Raw genomic sequence first — 12,843 nt, forward strand, 5'->3', positions numbered from 1 at the left:
AAACTTAACGGCGGTGGGGTGTAAAAGGAGGTGAGAATAGTTGATTTTACTGTTCATAATGTACTTATAAGGAACCTCCGTTGCTCAGATGGCAGCGTGCGTGCCTCTCATAGCTGGGTTATGTGGTTCAAATCGCGGTCACTCCATGAGACATTCGTGCTGGACAAAACGGAGGTGGGACAGGGTTTTCTCCGGATACTCCGGTTTTCCCTGTCATCATTCATTCCAACTGTCCAATATCATTTCATTTCATTTGTCATTCATTATCCATTGCCCCAGAGGAGTGCAACAGGCTTCGGCAGCCGGCGCAATTCCTATTGCCGCCGCCAGATAGGGGCTTTATTCATTCCATTCCTAACCCTGTCGAATGACTTGAAACAGGCTGTAGATTTCCGATGTACTTATTCTGATCATAAACCGATCATTTTTTATCTTTCCAGGGTTCGTTATCAAGAGCCATCTTTTTCTTCGGAGAACGTTCTTAGATTACTGTACAATCTCCTGGCATATAAATGAAAATTTAAACACCTTTGAAATAAACGATAGGAATGAGATTGACCGTCCAATTGTTCACCTCTATAATAAGGTCAACAATGCACGGAATATGTCATTCGTATCACCAGAAATCCCGCACACTTGGCTACGCGCGACAATGGTGGTGGTCACATTGTTAACAAAGACAGGGGGAGCAGATGTAATTTACAGCCAAGTAGCGGTCTTGTATCTTGCTATGGGGTCCAGAACATCTATAATAATGATAATAATAATAATAATAATAATAATAATAATAATAATAATAATAATAATAATAATAATAATAATAATAATGTTCTGAACTGTCATCAAATGTGCAGACCGCGCTGGAAACTGGTCCTGGACGGGTAATGACTAAGAATGCAGTCCAGCCGCGGGTTCAGTACCGCCAAGGCACCCAAGAGGACACCACGCCGGATGTCCTCAAGGATTTGATCCATATTAAAAATTTTGATAGGAAAAGATGGCGATGGTTTAGGGACCCAACTGACCGGGTGGAATACCTGGACGTAGCCCGGGAAGTACGAAATCGATTGCTGGAAAGAATGATTGAAAAATGGGAGGAAACTTGCCGTAATCTATTAGAAAACGAGTCTGTTCGCAAATTTTGGCGGATTCTCTCAGATAACCAGTCAGATCGCGAATTTGTGCGGATTATATATAAAACAATAAGCATTCGATTATAAATTTCAGTATAGTACCGTAGCGAAGCACGGGTATCTTGCTAGTTATAAATAATGGTAATGGTATTTATTTTACGTGTCATTAGCCACAATTTATTGTTTTCGGAGGCATCGAGGTTGTAACCTTTTGATGACTACCTAATAAATAATAATAAAAAATAAAATATAAATAAATAACATTATTTAAAGAACTTCATAAAATAATACTTGAAATAAATTAATAAAATATTTAATAGAATTGTCCGTAGTATGGGCGCCAGAGTTCACCAGAATGGATCCCTCGAATTTTGATAGAGCATGATAAACTTTATATCCCAGGGCGTGTACATAATGCTGCGTACTGGTACATCTGCTGCAGGCTTTACCTAACCTCCTGAAAACGACTGAATAAGTAGGAACTGCACCTAGGTTCATCAATAACTCCACTGATTCTAAAATAGCTAACTATATTCTTAACAAAATCCGTGCATGAGCACCACATCAACACACAAAATTATACAACACATAAAATATTGCTGGAAGACTCCATATTTACAAAAACAATAATGAAAACAGTGGGAAAACGAAAGCGAGAACTATGCTACCATTTGTAGATAGTCCGATGAACAATGTACATGTATGAAGATAAATACTCTTCACTGTCTGTATATCAATTCTACTTACCGATTCTCATAATCGTCAGATATCACATCACACAGATACTGTACCTTGTAATACTGTGTTCACATATTTTAACACTTGTTGTAAAGATATATACACACGTCTGTCGATCCTCAACATAAATTATGGAAAGTCTGAGATAGCTTTCACCAACATATAATGCCAGACCTCCACAAGTACTACAATAGTTAATGCATACGCCCTCCACAATTTGTTGATCAGCCACTTTCCACGAACATAACAAGACTACGTTCCATGAACGTTTTAAGTCCAGTCCATTGCAACCGTGTCACTCGAATACCGTATATCCAGCACTACTTTCTACTCGTACAGTGCGTCAGTTGTCCTTCTTGTCCGTACCGAGTGGTTCTCTTATACAGTGTCACTGGTTGTAGTTGTCTTCCTTCTCGTTCCTTTACCATGTCCCCTGGTTGCCGCCGTACGATCAACCTTTATAGACATCAACATACCCCTCCTCTCAGATGATACGTCTGGATTGGTGCTTGCCAGCCAATCATGAGTGAACCTCTTGTCAAAACCATACCCTGAACTTCTCCTTTCTCCCAAGAGATAAACAAACTCTGGGATTTATTACATGAGTCAACGAACTTCCCTATTACAACAACAAGCTCATCTCATCAGGTTGGCATATATACGTGACTCATGGAATATCCCGACACAAGTACATCACAACAACCACTGGGGTAGCCACATGACTCATCCAATTCACCAGAGTTATTAAAGCAATGTTTTCCCACTCGTGCAAAACAAATTATTCATACGTACATATGTGGATATCTTCCAGCTTACAAATATAAATGGCAAAATATACAAATGAAATACTGAAAATAATAATAATAATAATAATAATAATAATAATAATAATAATAATAATAATAATAATAATAAATCGAATACTGGCAATAATATCTCTAACTTCTACATATAATTCGGGGGTGTTATATATATGTACTATCACAAGGTACCAGAATGTTTTCCCTCAGGGGTTGTTTAATGTGACTGTAAATTATCCGACACGAGACTGACGTATTTGAGTACCTACAAATACCATCGAACTGAGCCAGGATCGAACCTACCAAGTCGGGGTCAGAAGGCCAGCGCTCTACTGTCCGAGCTACTCATCCCGGTGTTATTATTATTAATATTATTACAATTTGCTTTACGTTGCACCGACATAGATAGGTCTTATGGCAACGATGGGCTAGGAGTGGTCTTAATTAAGGTGCAGCTTCAGAATTTGCCTGGTGTGAAAATGGGAAACCGAAGAAAACCACCTTCAGGGCTGCCGGTAGTGGGCTTGGAACCCACTATATCCTGGATGCAAGCTAACAGTTGCACGTCCCTAACCGCACGGCCAACTTGCCTGGTGTTATTATTATTATTATTATTATTATTATTATTATTATTATTATTATTATTATTATATTCAAAATGGAAGAAATTGAAGAATCATCCTCTACTCAAAACTTCCATTTTTCCTACTCCTACACTTCCAAAGCACATAGTCAACATCTGTTTATTTTATTGTTGCGAACATAATCCAGAATATTTTCGACAAGTAGAGTAAGGAAATTAATATACCTTTCTGACTTACGCGTAGTTCCTTGACCTTTGAAGTAGAGAGTTGAATCCCCTTCCTGCTACGTAAGCAGGTTGGAGAAGAGAAACTGCCGGGGGGTAACAAGAGATAACCTACTGAAAACCCACGAAACAATCCCTCCAGAGACTATCTATCGTTAAGCAGCTCTAAAGCCCGCTTTACATTGTTCTACGGAGCTCACAGTTTATTACCTAGCAAGTCCGGTGCTGTGATAGATATTATACTATTTACAGCTCTCAGCATGATAAGAGCTTTTGAATCGCCCGCTCACGCGTCGCTTGTGTGAACATTTAGGCAGAGGACTAAAATCTGTGTGAACTAATTTTCCAACTGTGATAATGAGAAGATGACCTAGATTTAGAGTTACAACCATTAACCGGCCCTGCATGAAAGTGTATGCCGAGTATTCACTGAGCACGTTGCCTACGAGGTACGGGTCATAAAGCTGTAAGGTGAAAACGGGTTGAATACCTTTTATGACAATACCTATATTTCAAAAACTGAAGATGTTACAGAAATGAAAATTGGTATTTGCAGTCTCTTTTAAGAATAAAGAAACACGCATTTTTTGGAAAATATATTTAATGGGGGGGGGTGTTGTGAACGACTGTGAGAAAAACGGGTGAGTTATAAAAATGCGTATATCTATATATATAAAATAACATGTCCTGACCGACTGATTGACTGACTGACTGACTCATCATCGCCGAGCTAAAGCTACTGGACATAAAGAAATGAAATTTTGGGGATACATTTATATTAGGTTGTAGGTGTTCACTAAGGGAGGATTTTTGGATATTCCGTAGCTAAGGGAGTGAAAAGGGAGGGGATTTTTAAAATGAGGATATCTGTACTTCTAAAACGTAAAAGTTCACAGATGTAAAAATTGGTATTTGGAATATCCTTTAAAGACAAAGGAACACGTATTATTTACTTTCCGAAAAATCCCATAAAAGGGGGTGAAACAGGGGAAAAATGGGTTGGACAACTTTTATGAGGAGACTTACATCTCAAAAACTGAAGATGTCACAACACGAAAATTGGTATTTAGAATCTCCTTTTAAAATAAAGAAAGACGTATTTATGTGTTTTTGGACAATCGGAAGATTAGGAGGTGACCAGGAGTGACAAACAGGGTGAATATTTAAAAAGACTATATCTGCAAATTATCTCAGATACGTAACATATTACAGATTTGAAATCTGGTATTTGGAATTTCCTGTAAAAGTAAAGAAAAATAAATATTTTTTTCGGAAACTCAACTTAAGGCGAAATTTTAAAATTAGCATATCTACAGTATATCTCAAATATTAACATGTTGCAGACGTGAAAATTGGTATATGGAATCCCAATTTAAATAAAGAAACACGCATTTGGGGGGAATCAACTTGGTATGATGGGGGGATGAGAAAAGGAGTTGAAATCCTTTTACGAGGATACTAATATCTCAAAAACTGAGGAAGTTACAGTCGTGAAATTGGTATTTGGAAGTTCTTTTAAAGGGACGGGTTCTGTTTGTTTTTGGAAAATACACTTGAGTGGGGAGTGTGAAAGGAAGTGAAAAAAATTGAATTCCTTTTCTGGAGAAAATTACATCGCAAAACTGAAAGTTACAGACATGGAAATTGGTATTTGCAATTTCCTTTATAAATAACAACGCATTTTTTGGACGGGGTAAACCAACTTAACGGGTTGGGTTGTAGTGAAAAAATGAGTTGAATTCTTTTCATGAGGATGCTTATATCTCAAAGACTGAAGTTGTTACAGACATGAAAATTTGTATTTGGAATTTTCTTTCAGAGTAAAGAAACACGTAATATTTTGTTTTGTCTTTGGAAAATCCCCTTAAGGGGGTGAATTAATTGAAAAATTATTTGAATTCTTTGTATGAGGATACTTATATGTCAAAACTAAAGACCGAGCTCGACAGCTGCAGTCGCTTAAGTGCGGCAAGTATCCAGTATTCGGGAGATAGTAGGTACGAACCCCACTGTCGGCAGCCCTCAAAATGGTTTTCCGTGGTTTCCCATTTTCACACCGGTCAAATGCTAGGGCTGTACCTTAATTAAGGCCACGGCCGCTTCCTTCCCACTCCTAGCCTTTCCCTGTCCCATCGTCGCCATAACAGCTATCTGTGTCGGTGCGACGTAAACCAACTAGCAAAAAAGCAAAAACTAAAGGTGTTACAGACGTGAAAAATCAGTATTTAGAACTCCTTTAAAAATAAAGAAACACGCATTTTGGGGGTGAAATAAACATGAGGACTGGGGCGGTGAAAACGGAGTTTAATTCCTTCTTATGAGGACACATGTATCTCATAAATTGAAAATGTTCCAATCGTGATAATTGGCATTTGGAAGCTCCTTTAAAAATAAAGAAGGAAGTGTTTTTGGTTTTCGGAAAATTTACTTAAGAGATAAAGGTGAAAGGAAGTGAAAATATTTAATTCTCTTTTGGAGAAGCTTATATCTCAAAAACTTAAGGTTTCACACGTGAAAATTTAAATTTTATATGGCCTTAAAAAATAAAGAGGCACGCATTTTTTGGTGGGGAGTGGATCCACTGAGGTGAAAAATTAGTTGAATTCTTTGCATGAGCATACTTTTAACCTATCTGAAAAACTAATGATGTTAAAGACGTCAAAACTCGTATTTGGAATTTCTCTTAAAAATAAGGAAGCACGCACTTTTCGGGAGGGGGAATCAACTTAACGAGTAGGAAGGGTGGGAATGGAAATGGACTTGAATTACTCTTATAAGGTTACTTATATCTCAAAACTGAAAATGTTGCAAACGTGAAAATTATTATTTGGAATCTTCTTCAAAAATAAAGAAACACGCATTTGTTTTGTCGGGAAATCGACGTAAGGGGTGTGGGGTTGAAAATAATTAAATAAGTAGTTGAAATATGTTTGTGAGGATTCGTTATCTTAAAAACTGAAGCCTTTACAGACATGAAAGTTGGTATTTTGAATTTTCTTTGAAAATAAAGCAACACATTCTTTTTGTTTTAGTGAAGTCCGCTTAAGGCGGGAGAGGGGCGGAAAGAAGTGGAGAAGAAAAGTTGAATTATTTTCATTAGTATACATTTATTTCAAACACTGAAGGTGTTACTGACGTACAGACATGTAAACTGGTATTTGGAATCTACTTAAAAGTAAAGAAACACGTATTTTTGTTTTCGGTAAATCCAGTAAATGAAATGGCATATGGCTTTTAGTGCCGGGAATACCCGAGAATAAGTTAGGCTCGCCAGATGCAGGGCTTTTGATTTGACGCCCATAGGCGAACTGCGCGTCATGATGAGGATGAAATGATGATGAAGACGACACATACACCCAGCCCCCGTGCCAGCGAAGTTAACCAATTATGGTTAAAATTCCTGACCCTGCCGGGAATCGAACCCGGGGACTCTGTGACTAAAGGCCAGCACGCTAACCATTTAGCCATGGAGCCGGACGGATAATCCAGTTAAGGGGCTGGAATGAACTAGAAAATCGGTTGAATTTTTAAAATGAGTAACGGTATATCTACATTATATGTCAAAAACTTAACGTGTTAGAGACAAGAAACTTGGTATTTGGAAAACCCTTTAAAAGTACAGGAACACGTATCTTTTTGTTTTCGGAGAAGTCACTTAACGGGGGATGAAAAGAAGTAAAATACTGTTGAATTATTTTTTGTGAGGATACTTATACCGTGTCTTAAAATTGAAGATTTTACAGACGTGAAAATTGATATTTGGAATCTCCTTTTAAAATAAAGAGCATGAATTTTTGTTTTTGCAAAATCCATTTAGATGGCGTTTGGGGAAGGACTGATCAACGGGTTGAATTCTTTTTAAGGGGATACTTATGTATATATCAAAAACTGAAGATGTTACACATGTGGAAATACGTATTGGGAATCTCCTTTTAAAACAAAGAAACATGTATTTTTTTTTTTTTGGAAAATCCACTTAGATGGCGTTGGGGGAAGGACTGATCAACGGGTTGAATACCTTTTAAGGGGATGCTTATGCATATATCAAAAACATAAGATGTTACAGGTGTGGGAATACGTATTTGGAATCTCCGTTTTAAACAAAGAAACATTTATTTATTTTTTCGACATGATAAAAGACTGTTTCTCACATGTACAGTTCTATGTCGCATGGTCGCCTTAGCCCCAAAATGTAATACCAAAAACATGGTTTACAAAGCATTTTTGGAGTAAATGAAACTACCTTTTTGAATGAGATTTTATACTTTAGGAATTTTCAGATAATGTTTTGGTACAATGCCGATGAAGGTTTATTTTGTTCAAATTACGAAATCCACGCGAGCGAGGCCGCGGGTAATTGCCAGTCTATATATGTATAAAATAGCATGTCCTGACTTACTGACTGATTCATCATCGCCGAGCCTAAACTACTGGGAATAAAGAAATGACATTTTCAGCGTACATTTTTATTACATTGTAGGTGCTCACTGACGGAGAATTTTGGGATATTCTACCAATAAAGGGGTGAAAAGGAGGGTGAAATTTTGAAATGAGTGTATCTATATCTGGAAAACTGAATAGTTAAGACTTAAAAATTGGGATTTGGAATCTGCTTTTAAATCAAAGAAACATGTATTTTTTGTTTTCAGGAAAATCCCGTTAAGGGGAAAGTGAAAAGTGGGTTGAATACGTTTTATATGGATGCTTATATCTCAAGAACTGAAGATGTTACAGTAATGAAAACTGGTATTTTTAATCTCCTTTAAAATTAAAGAAGCACGTATTTTATTGTTTTTGGAAGATCTACTTAAGAGGTGGTGAACAGAAGTACAAATTGGGTGAAATTTTAAAATGAGTGTATCTCAAAGAAGTACCATGTTAAAGACATGGTAATTGGTATTTTAATGTCTTTTAAAAATGAAAGTAACACGTATTTATTTGTTTTCGAAGAAAAACACTTTAGTTGGGGTGTGGAAAGGACTGAAAAAATGGTTGAATACGTTTTATGTGGATACATATATCTCAAAAACTGAAGATGTTACAGTACAGTCATGAAGAGGTTTACATTGAATTTCCTTTAAAAATAAAGAAACGCATATTTTTCTTTTTGGAAAACCTTCCTGGGGCGGGGTGAAAAGTACTGGCAAAGGGGGTTGAATTTTAAGAAATGTGTATATCTCAATAACGTAATATGTTACAGGAATGAAAATTGGTTATTTGAATTTCTTTTAAATATAAAGTAACACATACATTTTGTTTTCGGTTAAATCAATATGGGAGCGGGGGTTAAAAGACTGAAAGAGTAGTTGAATTATTTTTATACTAGTGTCTCAAAATCTGAAGATATTACAGACATGAAAATTTGTATTTGGAATCTTCTTTAAAAAATAAATAAATAAATACGTATTCTTTTGTTTTCGGAAAATACAATTAAGGGTGGGTAAATGAATTGAAAAATTAGCCTAATTCTTTGTATGAGGATAATTATATCAGAAAAACGAAGAATGTTACGGACGTGAAAATTGGTATTTGGAATCTCCTTTAAGAATAAAGAAATATGCATTTTTTGTTCGGGGGAGGAGGGAATCAACTTAAGGCTGTGTACAAGGAGTTGAATTTTTGTATGAGGAAATCAAATTACAAGTGGACTTACAACTATACACCGCTAAGGGGTTTAGACTGTGGTATGAGGAATGATGAAAAAATATACCTTTATATAAAAATGTTTGAATTACGAAGTTAAAATATCAAATGATATCCTAGATGTTAACTAACAAATGGTTTAAAACAAATTCAACCCCTCAGAGAGTTACATTGGGATTAAGATCCGAAAATAAATATATGAATACCTTCTTCCGAACGGTTTATCATACAAAGGCAAAATTCAAAATATCGGTATATATTTTAAATCCTATGTATGAAATAAGAAATATTTGTAAACGTTCAACCACTAAAGTGTCAAATTATGTTAGCTCAATAAACTAAATTATTCATCCCTCCTAAACCGTTTGGCGTACACGGTTGTCATTTTACGAGAAGGGTCTTCTTTTATGTCCTAAGGGTAATATACTATATACTTCGAAACATTTCTGCCCTGAGAGGTATAGATGGTAGTTCACTCTCAAAAACACAATATCAGTAGTATAATACAGGGATTCGGCGGCCACCACCACCACAGGCTCCCAGAGGCCTCCTCCACCACCACCACAGCCAGAGGCCTCCGAGAGGCCTCCTCCTCCACCACCAGAGCCAGAGGCCTGACAGAGGTCTCCTCCACCACCCGCAGGAAATTTGAATTTGTAAACAAAGCCACGTGCTTTTTGACAGCTGTCATCGACAACAACGCATCGCTAACCTCAGTACTGCCATCTTGACGGGCCTAAACCTCAGTAGTACCAACTTAACCTAACTAGCGCGAGGTAAACAAAGCCACGTGTTTTTTGACAGCCACGTGCTTTTTGACAGACAACAACGCATCGCTAACCTCAGTACTGCCATCTTGACGGGCCTAAACCTCAGTAGTACCAACTTAACCTAACTAGCGCGTGGTAAACAAAGCCACGTGCTTTTTGACAGCCACGCGCTTTTTTGATAGCTGTCATCCGCCATCTTTAAACCACAGAGCACTGTGCTGCCCTCTTTATCGCAGTAGCTGCAAATTCGTCACCTATCATCCGCAGTGCTGCCATCTTAACGGGCCTAAACTTTAGTGCTACCAACTTAACCTCACTAGCGCGAGATTAGAATCGGTAAACAAATCCACGTGCTTTTTTGACAGCTGCCATCCGCCATCTTTAATCTATAGAGCACAGTGGTGCTCTCTTTAGCCACTTACCTTTGAAATGTGGTGGCGGATAATTTGAAAAATGCTTTTTGACAGCAGCCATTTTTGAGCACCGTGCTGCCCTCTTTAGCTAGATACCTTTGAAATGTGGTGGCAGGCAATTCCACATGACAGCAGCCATCTTTAATCAAGAGAGCACCGTGCTGCCCTCTATGTGGTGGCGGCAAATTCTACATGCTCTTGTTTGGAAACAAACTCACGCGCTTTTTTGACAGCCGTCATCCGCCATCTTTAATCAACAGAGCACAGTGCTGCCCTCTTTAGTTTGAAATATGGTGGTGGCAAATTCCACTTGCTCTTGTTTGGAAACAAAGCAATGTGCTTTTTGATAGCTGCCATCCGCCATCTTTAATCAATAGAGCACTGTGGTGCTATCATGCGGGCAATTTCGTCAGCTGTCATCCGCCATCTTTAATCCACAGAGCACCGTGCTGCCCTCTATGTGGTGGCGGCAATTTGAAAAGTTCTGTTAGCTGTCATCCGCCATCTTTAATCAAGAGCGCACCGTGCTGCCATCTTCAGCTAGATAGCTTTGAAATGTGGTGGCGGCAAATTGAAAAATTCCACGTGCTCCTGTTTGGAAACAAAGCCACGTGCTTTTCTCTGACAGCTGTCATCCACCATCTTTAATCAATAGAGCACTGTGCTGCAATTATGCGGTCAATTTCATCAGCTGTCATCCGCCATCTTTAATCTACAAAGCACGGTGCTGCCCTCTGTAGTAGCGGGCAATTTTAAAAGTTCTGTTAGCTGTCATCCGCCATCTTTAATCAAGAGAGAACCGTGCTGCCATCCTTAGCTAGATACCTTTGAAATGTGGTGGCGACAAATTGAAAAATTCCACGTGCTCCTGTTTAGTAAACAAAGCCACGTGCTTTTTTGTCAGCTGTCATCCGCCATCTTACATCGCAAACCTCAGTGCTACACTCTTTAGTTGAAATATGGTGGCGGATAATTTAAAAAGAAAAATTCTACAGCAGCCATCTCTCGACGCTAATTGCACAAGATGGTGGCTATACATGACTCCTTAAAGGTGCTTATGCAAGATGGCCGCTATACATAGGTTCTTATGAGACTCCCTTGGGATGCTTGCGCAAGATGGCGGTTATACATGGCTCCTTATGAGATGCCCTAGGGATGCTTGCGCAAGATGGCGGTTGCTCTTATGAGGCGGCTTAAGGGTCCTTGCACAAGATGGCTAGAGACGCCCTAAGGATGCTTGCGTAAGATGGCGGACACAAGATGGCGGCTATACACGTCTCCTTATGAGACTCCTTAAGGGTGCTTGCGCAAGATGGCTGCTGCTCTTATGAAGAAAGCTAGCTTAGAGGCTAACGCGTCGTGCTAGTTCGATTCATTAAATTTGGGGCTTAATGCAAAATGTTAAATATCTCGAAAGCGGTGCATCGTAGAGCAAAACGGACAAACATTTTTCTGCCCAGTACCTCGGCTCGCAGTACGAGGAACAAGAAAAACATAGTCTAATGATGAGATCAACGGTTCGGTTCCTACTTAGGCCCTTTGGCATTCACTCTGTTTTAGCTTGTATTGAAGCAAGTCTTCGTAACAGGATCAGGTTTAGCTATAGTAGAGAGTATAACGTGCCGTGCATATTCGATTCATTAAATTTGGGGCTTAAATGCAAAATGTTAAATATCTCGAAAAAGGTGCATCGTAGAGCAAAACCTGATACCTAGGTTTGCAGTATCAGGAACATGATAGCATAAGAAAAACATAGTCTAATGATGAGATCGACGGTTCGATCCCTACTTAGGCCCTTTGTCATTGGCAGCTATCTAATTCTACAAGATGGGGGCTATACATAGCTTCTTATGAGGCAGCTTAAGAGCGCTTGCACAAGATGGCTGCTGCTCTTATGAGACGCCCTAGGGGTGCTTGCGTAAGGTAGCAGCGACAAGACGGTGACTATACACAGCTCCTTATGATACGGTCTAGAGGTGCTCACACAAGATGGTGGCTGCTCTGATGAAGAAAGCTAGCTTTGCATCGTGCAGGTATCTTTACAGCACTAAACCTCATACCTTTGAAATGTGGTGGCGGGTAATTTGAAAAATTCTACGTGCTTTTTCTTAACAGCAGCTATCTTTAAACAATAGCGGCTATACATAAGCTGTTAAGGCCTCCTCTTATGTCAAGGCATAGCTATATCGAACAAGTTTAAACCTGCATCGGGATAGCTAGAGTAAGCCCGTGCTGCAGTGATGACGTCATTATGCATGTTTAGACTTGCAAATCACTAAAGAAACATAACAAGACTAGAATCGAACACTGCACTCTATGCCGTTAACTTTATCATGTGATCGGAACATTGATTGAAGTGTTTAGAACACTAAATAAGTGATCAAGACTATAATAGAACACTGTACTCGATACAACGTGTGTTTAGAACATGTCAGGGGATACCTTTGTTCTAAGAAGATTAGATTACCGCACATTCCTTGTAGGGCTAATAGGCTAAAGGGCTAATGGGCTAAAGGGCTAAAGGGCTAATGGGCTAAA

The sequence above is a fragment of the Anabrus simplex genome, chromosome 2 (genome assembly GCF_040414725.1).
Source record: "Anabrus simplex isolate iqAnaSimp1 chromosome 2, ASM4041472v1, whole genome shotgun sequence".
Classification (NCBI taxonomy): Eukaryota; Metazoa; Arthropoda; class Insecta; order Orthoptera; family Tettigoniidae; genus Anabrus; species Anabrus simplex.